Source organism: Capsicum annuum, chromosome 6, assembly GCF_002878395.1.
Source record: "Capsicum annuum cultivar UCD-10X-F1 chromosome 6, UCD10Xv1.1, whole genome shotgun sequence".
In the NCBI taxonomy this organism is placed as follows: domain Eukaryota; kingdom Viridiplantae; phylum Streptophyta; class Magnoliopsida; order Solanales; family Solanaceae; genus Capsicum; species Capsicum annuum.
The window spans coordinates 147118588-147134003 of NC_061116.1; positions in this window are offsets into that span (position 1 = coordinate 147118588).

Genomic DNA, 15416 nt, shown 5'->3' on the forward strand with positions numbered 1-15416 from the left:
AGATGTACCCTTTTGAGATCAACTTTCTAGCTTTAATATAGGATATAAAATGACTCTTGGGAGACACTGAATTACCTTCCTGCTCAAAGACTAGCTCATCTAGAAACTGAAACTTCACCACTTAAGTGAGATAATCTATAGACCAAAATAAGGTTAAAGTCGACCATATCTAACTCTAGTAAGTCTGCTGACATGATCTTATGAAAGATAGTGACAGAACACTTTTTATATATCTGTTTGGCAATAACTGACTCACTTACTAAGGTAAAAACTAAGAAGGGCTTAGAAAGTTTTTTAGGACCTATCTCAAAATTCACTGCAACTAGTGGAGTCACATTAGAGAGATTTGACCTGGGTTTTAATAATATATAAACATCAATATAAAAGAAATGAAGCATACCAGTAACAAAATCCAGTGAACTCGCTTGCTCCTATCGGGATGGTAAAGCTTAAAACCAATTCTGGTGCTGACCACCATTAGTACTTAATGATGCACCCTGAGGAGGTATAGGTTGACCCATAGGAGCTGGTACACTAGTAGCCTGAGTCTGGGGATGAACATCCTTGTTTCCATGCTTATTATGCGAACAATCTTTGATTCCATGACCCAACTTACCACAACCATAACAACCTTTTTATCCCAATAAGTACTCACCGAGATAATTCTTACTGCACTTAGGACATGAAGGATAATTGGGTTTTCCACTCATACTATTCTGGGACCTGGACATAGAAGTTATACCTCACTACTACTGCCTAGCCTTGGGGGTGGGAGCACTAGCTAAAGATGGCATTAGCGCAGACGAGCGACCCTGAAACTGCAAATAATTTCCCCTTCTAAACCTTGTCTGGCCATATTCAAATTGCCCAGTTCTAGCCTTTTTATTTTCCCTCTCTCCCTCCTTAAAATTTTTTTGGCTCAATCTATTGAGCATAAATCATTAGCCTAGAAATATCCATATCCCCAATAAGTATGATAGTCCTACACTCCTTAACTACCAAACCAGATACTTCGATAAAAAACTTACTCATACTCGACCTAGGGTCTGCCATCATGTCAGGAGAAAACTTAGACAATTGGTTAAACTTAAGGTAGTACTCCTTCATTGTTATAGAGCCCTGGCTCAAGTTCACAAACTCCTCTACCTTAACTTCTCTCAATTCATGTAGAAATTACCTGTCTAGAAATATATCCTAAAACACCGACCAACTTATAGGAGCTGCATTCTCACCTATACCACTCTTTTATATAGCCACCTAATCATATGCCACATCCTTCATCCTATAAGATGCCAACTCTATACTCTCCTCCTCAGTAACATGCATAATCTGGGTGATCTTCTTTACCTCTTCAAAGTAAAGTTATGGGTTTTCACCTGCTTTTGACCCAAAGAACTCAGACGGATTTATTCTCATGAAGTCATGAATTTCAGCTGCTGCTAAATCACCATTCTACTAAAGTAGACCTACCTCTGATGGTTGCCCTGAGCATTGGCAGTCATAGCTTGGGCCAACGCCTAAAATGCAACCATAAATTCAGTATGGGATACATTTTCATTCAGAGGGTTAGCAAGTTGGGGTGGATGGTTATTATTTTTACGTGCATTAGCTTAGTAAGGAGGAATATTTAATTGTCATGTAAATGCACAAGCTAAAAGTAGATAGAACTATAATCACAATAGATTATGAAAGAAAAGAATGATTTTCTAAATCGTTCCGTAGCCTCTTGCTCATAAATGTGGCACGCTTCACACCCATGATGAAGACTCTACGTAACGCGGCTTGTCTGACTCCATAGGACTCTTTAAACTTAGGCTCTAATACCAAGTTTGTAATGCCCCGAAAATGGGTTTCGAGATGTCACACGGTGCTCAAGACTACAAGTAGCCTCAAACTAACCCAGTAAGCCTTCTACTAAATCTGAAACTCATAACAAATAAATATAGACATATTATCAATGCTAAAATGCTAAATTATGTCTGATCTAAGCTGGAATTAACTGCATATAATATCTGAAAATACTTGACTTAAAAGTCTGGACAATCAACACTGGAAATCCAAATCATAACTAGCAGTCTGACAAGTTTCTACTACTAACAACTAGAGACCTACTGGGATAAACCCCTACCCGACTCAAACTGACTATAAATACTGAATAAACTACTCTAATAAGCTGGAAAACTGAATAACTGGGTCCCCAAACTACGAGGACTCACTAACTGTTGGGATATAGATGGAGATTCTCGATAATCACTCACGTTGCTGAACCTACGCACCTGAATCAACATTATTAAATGATGTAGCACATAGACATATATGTGGATCAGTACTTCTGGAATGTACTGAGCATGTGGGGGTGAATGCATAAGAAAAATAGTGAGGGAATGCATATCTTTCTAATAAACAATGCATTCTAAGTATAAATGGCTCACCTTGGATTTAGTAATTGAAAGCTATAATCACAAATTATGAATGGTAAAACCTAATATATCAATAATGTGAGCCACCACACTTAGTTCTACATATGTACTTTAAATCTATTTTCAAATCACACATACTAAGTATAGGAAGGACTCACTTTTATCATATGAAAACTAAAAGCTGAAATTCTGTAAGTAGTGTCCCAAGTGGGACCATATCTGAGTAAATTCGTAAGCCTTTACACTTAGTTTCTAAAAGCAGTTCTATTATTCTTTTATGTTAGGATTACTCCTTTCTGTAGGAAGGTTCTTCGAACCAACATACACTATGTGAGCTATCATAGTGTCCAACATCTAGTTCTCTTATGGGAAAACCTCACGTTGGGGAGAGGTATCATACTCTTGTCAAGGAGTATGACCTGAGCTAAGTGATCATAATCTGTATCTATTATTCATATAAATAGGAATAATTTAATAATTTAAACCTATGTTGGCTTGTAGTTCTGGGGCATGTGAACATACTATAACGCTCCAAAAATGTGTCTCGAGATGTCATATGGTGCTTAGGACCATAAATGATCCCAAGCTTACCTATGAACTGGCATACTAATAAGCAACTGATAAAATGTGTACAAAATAACTAATTTTACTGTGCAGAAACATAATAATGATGGAATCTATGAAAAGATATTACTAATACAATTTTACATTATGATAAAGTTTGAAAAGAAGGACTAAAATTATAAGACAGACTCTAACTGACATCTGTGAAGCCTCTACTATACTGACTATAGATCACTGGGGCACGACTCCAACTATTACTAATCAATATTTATGAGTGAGAAACTTAAGTCCCCAAAGTAGGAGGACTCATTATCTGCTGGCTGGAATCTACAAACTGTATGAATATGGTATGCGTGCTACAACTCGTATCTATATTATGAGATAATGTAGCATATAGACATATATGTGGATCAATACTTTGAGGATGTACTGAGTATATGGGGATGAATGGATAAGTAAAACATAATATCAATCATCATAATTTGTAAAAAAAAATAATGCATGCTAAATGTAAATGACTCACATAAGCTGGAGTGTCTAACCTACTAAAATCTGAAGTAATAAGTAGCAAATCATACTTTATAAATCTAGTGAGTCATAACATTTAGTTCTAAAATCTGTACTTCTGTTCTATTCTCAAATCATATAGGCTAAGTGAAAAAGGGCTCACCTTTTATGTTTGAAAATTAAAAGCTGTAATTCTGTAACTAAAATCTTAAGTAAAGTAATATCTAATTAAGTTTTTGAGCCTTTACACTTCATTTCTAAAATATGGAAAATACTTTATCTTAGAGCTTAAGAATCTTAAAACCATAACTTCCAAAAATATATGTTTTTATCTTAAAGCTTTAAATCAACAGACTATTGAAGAGTGGGGGACATCTTTTGGGAGATTCTTCTAACTAGCATACACCAAGTAAGCATCCATGTAGTCCCACGTTTGGCCCCCATTAGGTAGGGTTGTTCTATCCTTTCCATTGGAATAAAACTTCTTATCTTAAGTGATCACAATCTGAGTCATCCACGTAGAAGTGGGAATAATCTGAATCCTATGGTGGCACGTAGTTCTAGGGTGTGAAACCGTAGTAACTTACCCATCTCGGTGCTAAATACTACTCCTATTCTTATGCTCAAAATTTTAAGAAATTCACTTCAAAACTAGCACAAGGGTTTACAAGAAAACCAATTATGCTTTTTTTCCTTTAAATCTCAAGTTATATGAACAAAGTGAATTCTTTATTTTAGCTTAGGATCAGAAGGTCAAATCTTTATCAATAATCTAAGAATAATCTTATCTGAGGGTGCTTATAGCACATATAATCTTGAAATAGCAATCTTAATTAGGGAATAATGACCCATGCATCAATCTCATGTTAAAAGATCTTAAAATTCATACTTGATAATATATGCATTTATAATTCGTTATAAAATCTGAAAATTTCTGCAATATGCATGAAAATATGAACAAAATCATGGAATTCAACTTCTCAAAAATAATTAGATATATCATAAACTTGTAAATAACAATAATGGGAATAAACCCTAACTTTAATTTCATGGGGAATCTCATAAAATCAAATAAATTTTGAAATTTAAATCAAGTTTTGGGCATAAGAATGAAAGAAGTATCCTTGTTCATAACCCCACATACCTTAATTGATGATCTTAGATGAGAAAGCTTCAATCTTTGATTGCTATGATGCTTTTGAAGATGAATTCTTGGAGTTCTTGAATTGGAAATTCTTAAACTCGAACTATGTTGGAGCATTGATGAGGAAAATTGGAATTTTTGGAGAGTAAGTTTGAGCTTTAGGGTTTTCTTTCTAAAGAGAATTGATAAGTAAGTTTGGCTTGAATTCTTTTTTGTGTTCTTGAATATTGTTTCTTGAAGAAGATAACTCAAATTGATGTTCTTGGGAGTGTTATTGAATGATTTTCTTGAACTTCTTGGAATAGAAAGCTTAATTCTTGGTTGTTTTATTAAATAGAAGGTAATGAGATGGATGAATCTTGAAGAGAATTGATTAGGGTTTGTTCTTGGGAGTAAAGTAGGATAATGGGGGCAAAATAATGTCCTAATGACGGCTATACATTGCTATATTACGACCTGGGTTAAGGGAGGAAAAGACCCCATTGCCCCTCATTAATTTAAAGTAGAAATTCATAACCCACATCCCAATTTTGCCCATTGCCGCGATGCGGTACCATCGTGGCTGCTTACTGCCTCTCACTAAAATGGCTATAAATTTTCACTCGGGTATCAGTTTTAGGCAAAATTAATATCATTGAAAAGCTAATTCAATTATCTAAAATTTTGTGGGTCTTGAGATGGAATATTCTACATATATAAAAAGTTATACACTTTCAAAGTTGACCCTTGTAGAATTGGACACAAACTTTGAATGAATCTAATGTTCTTAGCTCCACTTAGCTCTAAGTTACTTATACGAATATTTTTCACCTAATAAGAACTTCACATACTTAGGATTAAATTTATGATAGAAGAATTCAAATTATGGATCAAGAGTACGACAATTACACCTTCACCGAGACGCAGTAAAATCGCTTTAAGCTACTGGTAAAGGATGAGCGTGACTTTGCACTTTGGTGTGATGCGGTGCTATCGCGTTGCACCACTGGAAATTGAAAATTAGAATTTGGACCTCTCTGTGATGCAACGATATCATGGAGGTACACTTGTAATACCCCATACTTTTTTTCCTTGCTTGAAATCATCTCAGCAATGTTAGAAACTTTCCTTGAAAGATAAATCAACTTTTTTACACATGGTATTTTTAAAATTTTCACTTTTTTCATGTGGAAAATTGAATTAGTTTTCCTACGATACCAATTTCGTCAAAATATGACATCGGAGGAGAAATTTATGGCCAAAATACAGAAGGCAGTAAAATTGCCCAAATGCGATGGTGAGGCCGAAGGACCATCGGACTAGCAAAAGACCATCGTAGCAAGGCAGTACAGCCCAAGATGATAAACCGTTGGACTAGCAATGGACCGATGCTCAGGCCATCACAAGGGAAATAATGAGGCTACCGTTTGGATAAGGTAGACGGTCAGGTTGACGGACAATCAATCTTGCAAGAGACCGTCGCCCATGCCATCGCAGCCAAAACAGTGAGACCTCATTCTGCCTAAAAGTGATGGTCAGGGCCGATGGACTGTAAACCCAGCGATGGATCGTCGCACCCACCGTCGTAGGTCCTATTTATTTTTTTAAGTCATTTTAATATGGGTATTTTAGTCATTTACCACCCACTTATATATACCCAGTTATATTCAATTTTTACCCATTTGTTCATTATTATTTCAACAACAATATTAGGGTTTGTTTCTAAAATTAATCCCCAATAACAAGAATCCAAATCTTCTCTAAGAAACTAAGAGATTCAAATCCCTCAAGTTCAAGAACATCAAGAAAACTCAACCCAGGTATGCATAGTGTTCATTCATGGACTTCTTTCATCCATGAAGCCCAAGAGTCCCTTTCTAAGATCAATTTTATGGATTTTCTTTATGAATTTTATGTTGGGTCTCTCTTGTTCATATTGATAATGGCTAATTGAATTTTTAATCCATGTTTTGTGATAAATTTCATGTGGAATTGATTAGTATAGATTTAGATTCATGTAAACCTATGACTAAACCCTTGAATGATGAACTTAGAATTGAACCATGTTGTTTAATTGTTATATAATGTTGTCTGCATATACTATGCGTATCATGTGTTTGATTAAATGCCTAGATGAAGGAAAATTCCCAATTAGTATGATATCATAAAATCCCCATGTATGTACAAGTTTATGCATATCCCATGGTTGATGAAATGCTCTGATAAATGATTTATGGATTATGATGTTAGTCATGTGCTCAAGTAAGTCATGCTTTGTTAGTTTTCTTCTATCGAGTCTTGGGGGAACTTATACCCAAAACATTAGCTGTGTGCCTAGAGCTATGTCATGTTTTCACGATACTCTCAGTGATACTATGATCCTTAGACTTCAGAAAGTCTTATGACATAGGAAATCTCCATGATCTCATGAACTCAGTCAGTAGTCAGATATCAATGGTATTCCATCAGTGAATAGAATTCAGTAACTCAGTCCATGTTTAGTTCAGTAAATCATGTTTAGTTTCTATTTAGATGGGAATAGAAATTAGCACCGAGCGAACCCAAGGATGGGAACTCACCTGTTATATGAGGGTGTGATTCTTAGAAGCAATCTTTGCATTCCAGAAATATGTAACCAACATAGGTTGAGATATCATAGCTTTCTATATAAGGGTAGATGAGGTGGCTTAGTCTACTATATGAGGGTTACCACCATTCTCACTAGAGTTAACTGTTATATTGAGGTCACTCACATGTTGTCCTTACCAGTGGTGTGGTATTGACACCCTTCCAATCAGGGCATAGATTGGACCCCAATTCAGTTGTAATACATCATTTGGGTCATGTCAGTTAGATGACTACCTCCCACAGTCTCAGTATAAGTCTTAGTAAAAGAACTCAGATAGTTCTTTAGAATTCAGGACTATCAGATATAGTCAACTCAGATACTGTACAAAACTCAGATAGATCTATTAGATTCAGGACTATCAAATACAGTCAATCATGTTATCAGTTATATCAGTACCAGTATGTTATGTTATTAGTATTCAGATTCTGTAATCATGTTATCAGGATATCAGTGTCAGTTATTATATCTCATGCATGTATTCTCACGCTCATGATAGTCAGCCTATTATTATTATTGTTCATGCATATGAACCCCATGCATTTAGTCTACCTCACATGCATACCAGTACATTTAAAGTGCTTACGCATTCATGCTATGGTGTCTTATACCATAGGTTTAGATACACAAGCTCCAAAGCAGTAGTATATTCCAGTCTCAACAGTCGAAGTTAGAAGTGAGTCCTCATCTTTCGAGGACATGATTATTCCTTATTATATCATTTATTAGTTTATCAATTATAGTTAGTTGGGGACATGTCCTATCAACTCCTTGCTCAGAAAGTTCAGTCAGTTAGAGGCTTTCTAGACTATTATGTTTAGACAGTTATTTTAGTTGTTTTGGGTATTTTATACCCCTTTTTAGATGTTATATTTTACTTCAGATATTTGAACCTTATGGCCTTTCAGTTCATATTTCCGCATTATTTAGTATTTTTTGCAGTATACAGGTACAAATATCAGTCATGGGTTAGCTTATGGTCCTTTTGGGTCATGAGCACCATGTAGTATTCCTGATACCAAATTTAGGGCGTTACAAAATTGGTATCAGATTCTAAGGTTCAATCGAGTCCTAGGAAGTCTGAAAGCCACATCTAGTAGAGTCTTGTACATGGGTGTGTTGCATGCCATATTTATGTGCAAGAGGCTATAGGATGTTTTAGGAACAGTTTTCCTTCTTTCAGTATTCATGTCGTGCTAGTGAGCATAATCTTAATCTAATCTCTCAGTGTAATCCATTTCTTCTTCTTAATTCAGAATATGCCTCCTAAGAGATGAACCCAGCCTGTCCAAGAAAATCCCTTGGACGAACATGTTTCTCATTTGGAGTTTAGGGTCGTATTCACTAATCCTGCTCTATCAGTTGCTGCTCAGAATGAGCGATAATCTGTTGTTCCGGCCAACCTAGTGGCCAATTCAGCTGCAACCAGGATTCTGGACTTCACCCAAATGAATCCTCTAGCCTTTCTTAGGTCTAAGACAGATGGGGACCCTCAGGAATTCCTAGATCAGGTGCAGAAGGTTACAAACATAATGGGGATTACCCCTAGTGAGAATGCTGAGCTACCTGCATATCAATTGTAGGATATTGCTCACACTTAGTTCAAGCAGTGGAAGTCAAAGAGGGCAGATGATGTAGGGCCAGTTGAGTGGGAGGAGTTTGCTTCTGCTTTCTTTGATAGATTCTTCCCCTTAGAGCTTAGAGAAGCTAAGGTGCTAGAATTTATCAACTGTAGGCAGCACAGTATGATAGTGAAAGAGTTTTCTCTTAAGTTTACTCAATTATCCAGATATGCCCCTCATGTGGTTGCAGATAGCAGGGCCAAGATGAGTAAGTTCATATCAAGAGTGAATAATAGAGTGGTTAATGAGTGCAGATCCACCATACTAAATAGTGACATGACTTTAGCTAGGATTATGACTCATGCTCAGAAGATAGAAGATCAAAAGATTAAGATGAGGGAGAAACAGAATAAGAGAGCAAAGACAAGTAGTTTTAACTTTTTTCAGCCTAAATCAGAAGGAGAAAACCGTTCTTAGTTTCATCCTAAATCATCAATTCCATCTCCTTTTTCAGCTAGTGCCCCTGTGCTGAAATTCAGAGACAACAATAGAGATAGAGCACCAGGCTCTAAGTTTCAGGGCAGTGTTAGTAGTGCCCGCCCCTATCCTCTTTGCCAGACTTATGGCAAGCACCATCAGGGTATTTGCAAAGCTAGCAGTGGTATTTGTTTTGGATATGGAAAGTAAGGCCACAGAGTCAGAGATTGTCCTAAGCTAGGTCCTTAGGGTCAGAAGAACCATCCCTCAGCTTAGTCCGATCACCCAAATTAGTAAGGGGCCACTTTCAGCACTACTAGTGGGCAACGCCCAAATCGTCTCTATGCTCTCCAGTCCTGGCAAGATCAGGAAAATTCTCCTGACGTGGTTACTGGTACGTTACAAATCTTTAATGTGCATGTTTATGCTTTGCTAGATCCAGGTGCTTCCTTACCTTTTGTTACTCCCTATATAGTAGACGATTTAAGAATTAGTCCCAAAATTCTAGCAGATCCCTTTTTAGTTTCTACCCCAGTGGGTAAAACCATCATAGCTCGGCGGGTATACAGGAACTTCCCAATTATGATATTTCAGAAAGTCACTTCAGCAGACTTGGTCAAATTAGAGATGACTAATTTTGATGTCATTCTCGGTATGGATTATCTTCATTCTTGCTATGCCACAGTCGACTGCAAAAATAGAATAGTCCAATTTTAGTTTTCGAATGAACCCGTCCTATAGTGGAAGGGTTATATATCTGCTTTCAGAAGTCAACTTGTTTCCTACCTTCAAGCACGGAAAATGATATATAAAGGATGTGTCTATAATCTTATTCCAGTTAGGGACACTAGTTCCAAAACTCCCAATAATGAATCAGTCCCAATCATGAATGAATATTCAGATATCTTTCCCAAAGATCTTCTAGGAATTCCTCCTGAAAGAGAAATAGACTTCGGTATTGATCTTCTTCAAGATACTCAGCCTATCTCTATTCTGCCATATAGAATGGCACCAGAAATACTCTTAGACCTAGCATTTCCCCATGAGACGCTCCAGTATTATTTGTGTGCAAGAAAGATGGTTCTCTTAGGATGTATGTAGATTATTGTCAACTCAATACGGTCACTGTTAAGGACAAATATCCTCTTCCCAAAATCGATGAATTGTTTGATCAACTTTAGGGTGCCAGTTATTTCTCAAAGATAGACCTTAGATCCAGCTATCATCAGCTCAGAGTTAGAGAATGTGACATTCCGAAAATAGCTTTCCGTACTTGATATGGTCATTTTGAATTCTTAGTTATGTCCTTTGGTCTTACCAATGCCCCAGCAGCTTTTATGGACTTGATAAATCATATGTTCAAGCAGTATTTGGACATGTTCATCATAGTCTTCATAGATGATATTTTGGTCTATTCCCGCAGTGAGCGTGATCATGCAGACCATCTCAGAACAGTACTTCAGACTCTCAGAGACCGTCAACTATTCACCAAATTCAGTAAATACAAATTTTGGCTAAGTTCAATAGCATTCCTTGGTCATATCATTTTCCGTGATGGCATTAGAGTGGATCCTCAAAAGACCGAAGTAGTAAGAAAATGGCCTCGCCCTATCTCTCCATCAGATATTAGGAGTTTCTTGGGTTTGGCCAGCTATTACAAATGGTTTGTTAAGGGATTTTCTTCTATTACATCCCCTATGTCCAGATTGACTCAGAAGAAAGTCAAGTTTCAGTGGTTAGATCCTTGTGAGAAGAGTTTTCAGGAGTTGAAAAATTGACTTACCTCAACTCCAGTATTAGCTCTTCTAGATTGACCAGATGGTTTCATAGTATATTGTGATGCATCCATAGTAGGTTTGGGTTGTCTCCTCATGCACCATGGTAAGGTCATAGCCTACGTCTCTAGACAGCTTAAGCCCCATAGAGGAATTATCCTACTCATGATCTTGAGTTAGCAGCCGTAGTATTTTCCTTGAAGATTTGGAGGCATTATCTATACAGTGTTCACGTAGATGTGTTCACAGTTCATAAAAGTCTTCAGTATGTCTTTTCTCAGAAAAATCTCAATCTTCATCAGAGAAGGTGGTTAGAGCTCTTGAAAGATTATGACATAAGTGTCCTTTGTCATCCAGGAAAGGCCTATGCTATGGCCGACACTCTCAGTAGACTGTCTATGGGCAGTGTTGCTCATGTTGAGAAAAGTAAGTAAGAGTTAACTCAGGAAGTCCATCAACTTTCCAGACTAGGCATTCACTTAGTCGATATAGAAGAGGGTGATATATGGGTTCAGAGTAGTTAAGAATCATCTCTAGTTTCCGATGTAAAAGAAAAGAAAGATAGAGATCCCAGTTTAGTCAAGTTGAAAGAGTCAGTCAAGGATCAGAAAGTGAAGGTTTTCTTCCAAGGGGGAGATGGTGTCCTTCATTGTCAGGGTCATCTCTGTGTTCCAGGTGTAGATGACTTAAGGCAGCAAATTCTTGCAAAAGCACATGGTTCGTGCTACTCTATTCATCCAGGGGACACAAAGATGTACTGCGACTTGTGGGAAGTCTATTGGTGGAGTGGGATGAAGAGAGATATTGCAAATTTTGTGCCTAAGTGCTCTACATGTAAGCAGGTTAAGATAGAGCATCAGAAGCCTAATGGTCCTATGTAGGAGTTCCTTATTTCTACTTGGAAGAGGGAAGAAGTAAACATAGACTTCGTGATGGGTTTTCCTCAAACTCATCATCATTATGATTCAGTTTGGGTCATTGTAGACAGAATAACCAAATCAGCTCATTTCCTTCCAGTTCATACCTCTTATTCAACGGAGGATTATGTCAACCTCTATATCAGAGAGTTGGTTAGATTGCATGGTGTTTCATTATCTATTATCTTAGACAGAGGTATCCAGTTCACCTAGTACTTCTGGAAAGCATTCCAAAAGGGTCTTGGTACCCAAGTTCATCTTAGTATAGCCTTTCATCCTCAGAAATATGGTGAAGCAGAAAGGATCATTTAGACTCTAAAATATATGCTAAGGGTGTGTAAAATTGATTTCAAGGGTAGTTGGGATGACCACTTGCCTTTAACAATAGCTATCATTCTAGTATTCGAATGGATCCATTCGAAACTCTCTATGGTAGAAGATGTAGAACTCCAATTGGTTGGTTTGAAGTTTGTGAGGCCTCAGTCATAGGGCCTGACTTAGTATTAGATGCCTTAGAGAAGGTTCAGCTGATCAGAGAAAGACTCCAGGCTGTTCAGAGCCAATAGAAGTCTTATGTAGATGTTCATAGAAAGGATCTCAAGTTTGAGATTGGTGATTTTGTCTACCTAAAGATCTATCCTATGAAAGTAGTGAAGCGATTCGTCAAGAAGGTAAAGCTCAGTCCCCGATATATCGGTCCCTTCAAGATTCTTAGTCGCTTTGGCAAGGTAGCTTATGAGCTTGATTTGCCTTCAGACCTAGCCTCAGTTTACCCAGTCTTCCATGTCTCTTTGCTTAATAAGTGCCTAGGTGACCCATCAGTTGTATTCCCTATTCAAATCATTGATGTTCAGAACAACATCTCTTATGAAGAGATTCTAGTTGAAATCCAAGAGTATCAGACTTGTAGACTGAGGAACAAAGAAGTCCCTCTAGTTAAAGTTCTTTGCCAAAATCAGTCCATCAAGGGAGATACTTGGGAAGCAGAAGTAGACATACGTACCAAGTATCCTCACCTCTTCTCCACCAACTCAGATCAAGATCAAGGTAACATTCCTTCTTAAGCTTACTCAGTTTCATGTTCAATGTTCATCATAAAATTGGTATCAAGTACTATTGCATATTCAGTCATGCATTCAAGTATTAGTTTAGTTATAAAATTATGCATCAGACATTCATTCTCATCATGAGAAATTTAGTTCCTCAGAACATCCAGTCATGCAATCATGAACCAGTAACACATACATCAAATATGCATGTTCATCATGATATATTCAGTTATCAGTTATGTCAGTCATGAAATTATGTTCCAGTTGTTCATGTTCAGTATGTACGTCGGTTATCTTCTTCCCTCACTCTCAGTCTCATTCGAGGATGAATGTTCTCAAGGGGGAGATATTGTAACATCCCGTACTTTTTTTCCTAGCTTGAAATCATCTCAAGAATGTTAGAAATATTCCTTGAAAGATAAATCCACTTTTGTACATATGGTATTTTAAAGATTCACTTTTTGTCACGTGGAAAATTGAATTAGCTTTTCAAAAATACCAATTTCATCAAAATCTGATATCGAAAGACAAAGTTATGGCCAAAATACAAAAGGCAGTAAACCACCTAGATGCGATGGTGAGGCCGACGGGCCGTCGGACTAGCGAAGGACCTTCGTCCACAACCGTCGCAGCAAGGCATTGAGAACTACTTTCTATCTAAGAGCGACGGGTCAGGACAACAAACCATCGGACTAGCGATGGACCGTAGCTTAGGCCATCGTAAGGGAAACAGTGAGGCCACCTTCTGGATAAGGTGCAACGGTCAGGTTGATGGACCGTCAAACATGCAATGGATTGTTGCCCAAGCCATCGCATCCAAAACAGTGAGACCCCATTCTGCCTAAAAGTGATCGTCAGGGCCGACGGACCGTCAACTTAGCGATGGACCGTCGCAGATCCCATTCAATTTTTTAAGTCATTTTAACAGGGGTATTTTGGTCATTTACCACCCACTTATATATACCCAGTTATATCCAATTTTGCCCATTTTTTCATTATTATTTCAACTACAACATTATGGTTTCTCTCTAAAATTAATACCCAAGAACAAGAATCCAAATCTCCTCCAAGAAACTAAGAGATTCAAATCCCTCAAGTTCAAGAACATCAAGAAAACTCCAGGTATGCATAGTGTTTATTGATGAACTCCTTTCATCCATGAAGCCCAAGACTTCCTTTCTAGGCTCAAGTTTATGGATTTTATTTATGAATTTCATGTTTAGTTTCTCTTGTTCATGTTGATAATGGCTAATTGAATTTTTAATCCATGTTTGGTGATAAATTTTATGTGGAATTGATTAGTATAGATGTAGATTCATATAAACCTATGATTAAACTCTTGAATGATGAAATTAGAATTGAACCATTTTGTTTAATAGTTATATAATGTTGTTTGCATATACTATGCCTATCATGTGTTTGTTTAAATGCCTAGATGAAGTAAAATGCCCAACTAGTATGATATCATAAAATCCCCACGTATGTACAAGTTTATGCATATCCCATGGTTGATGAAATTCTCTGATAAATGATTTATGGATTATGATGTTAGTCATGTGCTCAAATAAGTTATGCTTTGTCAGTTTTCTTCTATCGAGTCCTGGGGGTACTTGTACCCAAAAATTAGTTGTATGTCTAGAGCTATGCCATGTTTTCACGAACTCTCAGTCAAGCTATGATCCTTAGACTTCAGACAGTCTTATGACATAGGAAATCTCCATGATCTCATGAACTCAGTCAGTTGCCAGATATCAGTAGTATTCCATCAGTCAATGGAATTTAGTAACTCAGTCCATGTTTAGTTTAGTAAATCATGTTCAGTTTCTATTAAGATGGGAGTAGAAATTAGCACCAAGCGAACCCAAGGATGGGAACTCAGCTGTTATATGAGGGTGTGATTCTTAGAAGCAATCTTGCGTTCTAGAACTATGTAGCCAGCATAGGTTGAGACATCATAGCCTGCTATATGAGGGTAGATAATGTGGCTTAGCCAGCTATATGAGGTTTCTCACCGTTCTCACTTGAGTTACCTGTTATATTAGGGTCACTCACACGTTGTCCTTACCAGTGGTACGGTATTGACACCCTTCCAATTAGGGCATAGATTAAACCCTAATTCAGTTGTAATGCATTATTTGGGGCATATCGGTTAGATGACTACCTCCCACAGTCTCAGTATCAGTCTCAGTAAAAGAACTCAGATAATTCTTCAGAATTTAATACTGTCAGATACAGTTAACTTAGATAATGCATAGAATTTAGATAGTTCCATTAGATTTAGGACTGTCAAATACAGTCACTCATGTTATCAGTCATATCAGTACCAGTATGTCATGTTATCATTATTCAGATTCAATAATCATGTTATCACTATATCAGTGTCAGTTATTATGTCT